The sequence below is a fragment of the Chiloscyllium plagiosum genome, unplaced genomic scaffold, assembly GCF_037043375.1.
Source record: "Chiloscyllium plagiosum isolate Xiang-an unplaced genomic scaffold, Cpla_swu_hap1 HiC_scaffold_26, whole genome shotgun sequence".
Taxonomy (NCBI): Eukaryota; Metazoa; Chordata; class Chondrichthyes; order Orectolobiformes; family Hemiscylliidae; genus Chiloscyllium; species Chiloscyllium plagiosum.
Window position 1 is genome coordinate 12,493,850 of NW_028270164.1, and position 6,689 is coordinate 12,500,538.

Sequence of the window (6,689 nt, forward strand, 5' to 3'; positions counted from 1 at the left end):
AAACATGGCGCCCACCGGAAGCTACTTCTTAAGCCTCACCAAGCAAAAAAAAGAGCCGGCTCCACTCGCCTTTGTGCCCTTCTGCCAGCAACAAGCATGGCGCCCATCAAACCGTCACGGGAAGCTTACCCTTCTTCCTGAGTGCAGCTAACTTTTTGAATTTACTTCTGTGCAATAAATTTATTCGGTATCTTCGGCAATTTGATATGCATTTAATTTCATGTATTGTGTGGCGTTTTTATGTGGTGAATTGAAGCATCCAATATAACTCAATCGTAAAACTATTACAGCTCTGCTGTTAAAGGTTTTATAGGCAGTGGGTAGTGTGTTCATTCAGAGCCCGGATAGCTCAGTCGGTAGAGCATCAGACTTTTAATCTGAGGGTCCAGGGTTCAAGTCCCTGTTCGGGCGTTCATTTTTCTTGTTGTTTGATATCTGTGCTTTACAGTATATCTGCAAATGTACAACTTCTCAAAGGTGGCAACCTTTCTAATAAAATAATAGTCATGTAGAATTGTTTAATTTCAATTAAGGTGCAATTTCTGTACTCCACAGCCAAGACAGAGGTGGAGCAGACTCATTGGGCTGAATGGCATACAGCGCCTGCACCTAAAGGTCTTGTGGACTTTGATGATCCACCTCCAGAGCGTCACTTGTTCAAAAGGAGAAAGTGAGAGAGGCATTGCAATTACATAGTGCCAGCATCAATGTGCGTAGCATCAAATCGGCTACGCGATGTGTTTCTACGATGGCCTTCCTGGCCAATGTTAAAGCCTACACCCTGTTCCTGCAGGAGTGTGGGATACCGCACCTCAGCAGCTACAGGGGGTGGTCGAGTTTGTGGGCCCATGGGCCGTCAGTTTGGTCGGGGGGCAACGATAGCCGCGCCTCCGGCCTGGGTATCCTGTTGCGAGGAGGCAACTTCACCATCTCCGAGGTTAAGGAGGTGGTGGGTGGGCGCCTCCTCGTTTCCGACATCATGTACAGGAATGCTCCCCTAAGACTGATTAATGTGTACGCCCCAGTGGGTAAGAGTGAACGGTTGGCCGTCCTGCAGCAGCTTCCACTGTTGCTGGCTACGTCCAGGCCGGTCATTCTGGCCGGAGACTTCAACTGTATCATTGATGCAGATGGACGATCCGGTGGGGGGGGGGGGGGGGGACAGTAAACTGGACACCACGTCCAGAGCCCTGATGGACACGGTAAAAGATGCCAAGCTGCACGACGTCTTCAGCACCCCTGCAGACGGAGCGCAGCGTAGATACACCTGGTCATGGGCAGACGGGTCTATCCGCTCAAGGATAGATTACCTGTTTGTGTCCCGAACGCTCTCGGTCAGATCTACCGACGTCAAGCCGGTGTTCTTCTCTGACCACTACCTCCTGCTGGCCGACAGTCACCTACAGGACGAGCAGCAGGCTGGTAAGGGAACGTGGAAGCTGAACACAAAGCTGTTGACCCCGGAGCTCAAGAGGGACCACGCAGGTTGGAGAACCATGAAGCTCCTCTTTGAGTCCCCAGTGGACTGGTGGGAAACAGTAAAAGGGAACATCAAGAGGTTCTTCATCCTCAAAGGTGTTCAGGAGGTGAGACAGAGGCGGGGAAAACTGTCCCAGCTCCAGGAAAGTATGCAGAACCTGCTCCTGCTGCAGACGATGGGGTTAGATGTCATGGAGGACCTCAAGGAGGTGAAGGGTCAGCAAGCCTCGCTCTTTGCCTCGGAGGCCTCCAAGATAATCTTCCGGTCCAGGGTCCGCTTGGTGGAGCAGGACGAGACGTGCTCACGTTTCTTCTTCCAGAAGATGCACAAAGAGAGCTCTGTGCTCAGTAGCCTGAAGGAAGAAGATGGCTCGGTAACATCATCTCAGGCTGGCGTCATGAGGATCAGTAAATCCTTCTATGCCAGTCTGTATGACGCGAAGCCGACCGACAGCGCGGCCTCCCAGTCGTTCCTGTCCTCTATCACGGAGGTCTTAGACGACAGAACACATGAGAGGCTGGACTAGCCGCTATCTCTGGACGAGCTGACCAACGCCCTCGAGTCCTTCGAAAAGAATTAAACTCCCGGAAGCGACAGCTTACCGGTCGAGCTCTATTCTGCTCTGTGGGACTTGATTGGCCAGGACCTGCTGGAGGTGTATGTCAGTATGCTTCGGGCAGGTACCATGAGTGAATCCATGAGGAAAGGCATCATCAACCTGATCTACAAGCGGAAGGGGGAGAGGGAGGAACTCAAAATTTGGAGGCCAATCTCGCTGTTGAATGCAGATTACAAAATTCTGTCAAAGGTAATCGCCAACCGGGTCAGGTCTGCTCTGGGGTTGGTGATTCACCCTGACCAAACCTGTGCTGTGCCGGGCAGGAAGATCGCTGAGAGTCTCGCACTCCTCAGGGATACGATCGTCTACGTGCAGGATAGAGGGTTGGACACCTGCCTGATCAGCCTGGACCAGGAGAAAGCCTTTGACAGGATATCACATAGGTATATGAGAGATGTTCTCTCCAAAATGGGCTTTGGGGACGGAATCTGCAATTGGATCAGACTGCTCTACACCAACAATGTCAATGCAGTCTCAATCAATGGGTGGGAATCAGATAGCTTCCCAGTCAGATTTGGAGTCAGGCAGGGCTGCCCTCTCGCTCCTGCCTTGTTTGTGTGCTGCATAGAGCCATTTGCCAAGTCCATCAGGAAGGATGCGAGCCTGAGAGGGGTGACTATTCCTGGCAGCGGGGGCCTGCAGGTTAAGGCCTCCCTGTACATGGATGCGTCGCCGGATCCGTTGTCTGTGTGCAGACTCATGTGCATATGTGACCAGTTCGAATGGGCCTCGGGGGCCAAGGTAAACCGAGGCAAGAGCGAGGCCATGCTCTTCGGGAACTGGGCCGACCAATCCTCGATCCCCTTCACCGTCAGGACCGAACACCTGAAGGTGCTGGGTATTTGGTTCGGGGGGGCTGGGGTGTGTGCCACGTCTTGGGAGGAGCGTATCAGCAAAGTGAGGCAGAATCTGGGCAGATGGAAGCTACGGTCACTCTCCATTGTGGGAAAAAACCTGGTCATCAGGTGTGAGGCACTGTCATTGCTATTATACGTGGCACAGGTCTGGCCTATTCACAGAACTTGTGCCGCTGCAGTCACCCGGGCCATCTTCCATTTTATATGGAGATCAAAGATGGACCGGGTCCGAAGGGACTCGCTGTACAAAGATCTGGGCAACGGGGGAAAAATACACCCAATGCCACCCTCACCCTGATGGCCACCTTTGTGTGTGGCTGCACCAAGCTGTGCGTGGATCCCCGGTACGCAAACACCAAGTGTCACTATGTACTGAGGTTCTACCTGTCCCCGGTGTTGTGAAGGATGGGCCTGGCCTCGCTGCCTCGAAACGCTCCGAGTTGTGGACCGTACCGTATCACCTGTCCTTCCTGGAGAAGTTTATGAAGAAAAACACCTTTGACCACAAGTCCATCAGGAAGTGGTCAGCATGTAGTGTCCTTGAGACCCTTCGGGAAAAGGAGAGGGCGGATCCTATCGAGTGGTTCCCTGAGCAGACTGTCAAAGCCATTTGGCAGAATGCCTCATCGCCAGAACTTTCCAACAAGCACCAAGACATGGCTTGGCTGGTGGTGAGAAGGGCTCTGCCTGTGAGATCCTTTATGCACGCCCGGACTCTCAGCCGCACCGCACGCTGCCCTCGAAGCGGCTGCAGGGTGGAGGAGACTGTCACCCACCTCCTTCTGGAATGTGCCTATGCAGAAGACGTCTGGAGAGGAATGCAGTGGTGTTTGTCGAGGTTCGTCCCGAGCAGCGCCGTGACGCGGGACTCCGTGCTCCGTCCCTGTTCCCCGGGACGCACACTGAGACGAACATCAACTGTGCCTGGAGGATCATCAACTCGGTGAAGGACGCTCTCTGGGCAGTCCAAAACCTGTTGATCTTCCAGCTGAAGGAGTTGACCCCGACTGAGTGTTGCAGACTGGCACATTCCAAGGTCCAGGAGTACGTGTTGAGGGACGCGCTGAAGCTTGAGGCAGCTGCCGCCAAGGCGCGGTGGGGAAAGACCACCGTGTAACATCTGCCTGCCTAAAGAAGAACAGGGGGCCCACGCAGTCGTTTGGGCTCTGCTGACGCCTCAGCTAAAAATGTAATCGTACAGACCTGTAAATAGGAATGATTACTCTGTTTTCGGTATGCAAACAAATGGAATGTTTACATATGTATGGCATGTCCAACTGTACAGACCATTAAAGTATTTTATGAATAAAGTATATTTTTGAAATAAAAAAATCTTTCACAATGGCAGCATGACCCTTTACAGCCAATTAAGTACTTTTGAAGTGTAACCATTGTTGTAGTTCACAAACAATGCCTGTACCATGCATACAAACAGGTTATCTTCCTTTGTTATGCTGATTGAGGGACAAACATCCCCATTTCTCTTCGTGCTGCCTGTTAGCAACATTGTCTGAAAACACAACTCTGGTTTCCAAATATTCACTAACAAACCCTCAGTTCCACCTCACCACTACCACTCTTCCAGTGTTGCTAAATTATCAGATTGATGCAAACTGTACTTTTAGCTACAGACTCCATCCTACCCTCCAGCAACTATCAGTGGGGTGGTGCTAGAGTCTGAGTTCTGAAGAAGAGCCATACTGCACTTGAAACAATAACTCTGTTTCTCTCTCCACAGATGCTGCCAGATTTGCTGATTTTCCCCTGTTTGTCTCAGATTTCCAGCATCCTGCCTTTACAGGTCTGTTTGTAAGGGAGTCATGCTAGTTCAGCAGTTCAGTTTGATGTAAGACTACAGGTATAGGAGGAGAATTAGTTCGTCCGGCCCATCAACTCTGCTTTGCCATTTGATTTCATGGTTGATATGTTTCTCAACCCCATCCTCCAGGCTTCTCCCAATAACCTTTGACCCCCCTTATGAATCGACAACAAATCTATTTGCATCTTACATGACTTGACCTCCACAGATTTCTGCAGTAATGAGTTGCACAGATTCACTACCCTCTGGTTGAAGAAATTCCCCCCCTCACCTCAGTTCTAAAGGGTTGTCCCTTCATTCTGAGGATGTGCCCTGATGTCCAAGTCTCTCCTGCTAATGCAAATATCTTATTGTCTAATCTATTTAGGCCTCCCAGTATTCTGTAAGTTTCAATGAGGTCCAAACTCACCTTCTAAAGTCCATCGAGCACAGACCCAGAGTCCTCAACCACTCATCAGATGACGATCCCTTCATCCCTTGAATAATTCTTGGAACCCTCTCTGGAATCTCTCCAATGCCAGCACATCCTTCCTTAGATATAGGACCTAAAACTGCTTGTATTATTCCAAATGCTGGTCTGACCAGAGACTCATACAGTCTCAGCATGAAGGTTTGCATTCTAGCCCTCTCGAAATGAATGCTAATTTTGCATTTGTCTACCTAACTGCCAACTGAATCTGCATGTTAACCCTAACAGAGTTCTGAAGAGTACTGTCAAGTCCATTTGTGCTTCAGATTTCCAAAGCCTGGCCTGTTTTGAAAATAATCGACTCCTCTCTTCCTCCTATCAGAGTGCATCACGCATCCCATCTGCCATTTCTTTGCCCAGTCTCCAAGCCTGTCCAATTTCTTCTGCAGCCTGACTGTCTCCCTAACACTATCTGCCCTTCCATCTATTTTTGTATCATCTGCAAACTTAGCAACAATGCCCTCAGTTCCTTCGTCCAGATCATTAATATATAACGTGAATAGTTATGGTTCCAACACTGACTCCTGCAGACTTCTACTAGTCACTGCATGCTATGCTGAAAAATACCCCTTTATCCCTACTTTCTGCCTTCTGCCAGTCAGCCAACCTTCTATCCATGCCAGTACTTTGCCCCTAACACCATGGGTTCTTATCGTATTTAGTAGCCTCTTGTCCAGCACCTTATGAAAGACTTTCTAGAATTCCAAATAGGTCATGTTCAATGCTTCTCCTTTGTCTAACATGCTTGTTATCTCCTCAAAGAATTCTAACAGATTTGTCAGGCATGATTTCTCCTTGATGAAGCTGTGTTGGCTCAGTCCCATTTTACCTTGCACTTCCAAGTACTCTGCAATCTCATGCTTAAAAAATAGACCCTATTGGCTGGCTGAGGGCCCCCCTGGACTTTCAAATTGGCACAGATTAATTATGGAATGTATTCCCCTTGAATTCCTTACAAATATGGTGCATCAAAAGACCGGATTATTCCATAAAATATGGCAGCTCTTCTTGAATTATATAAATACAGATATTTCGACCATCCTAACAAGGGCTTTTATTTAATTGAGATGGCGAACCTGGCTGGTCCGGGGCCCCTTGGGAGAGGAATCCTGCACGAATATGGGTTTTTATTACGATTTTATGTTAATACATTCCGAGCATGTATCTCACTACCCAATTTCTATGTTATCCATCAGTTGTTTTTTTTTCTCTTATTTAAATAATGTAAGAGAGTTAATTATACATGCTGGTTAGTTGTAGGTTAGATTAGTAGTTAGTTGAGTTTTGTTTTTTTTCTCTCGGTATTTATCTTTTGTTAAATTTTGGTTGTTATTTATTTAAGATTTAATTGTATATCAATGTTTATACTTGGGTTTTTTTTATTTGTAAACTTGTAAAAATATGTTATATTTTCAAGAAAAAATACCCATTAAAAAAAAGACCCT

The 6,689-nt window shown here is 48.3% G+C and overlaps 1 non-coding gene across 1 annotated transcript; it reads left to right on the forward strand.

Moving 5' to 3' along the window:
• Positions 1 to 338: 338 nt before the first annotated feature.
• Positions 339 to 411, forward strand: trnak-uuu (transfer RNA lysine (anticodon UUU)). The gene has a single exon. It is a non-coding gene; the product is annotated as a tRNA-Lys (tRNA).
• The last annotated feature ends 6,278 nt before the right edge of the window (positions 412 to 6,689 follow it).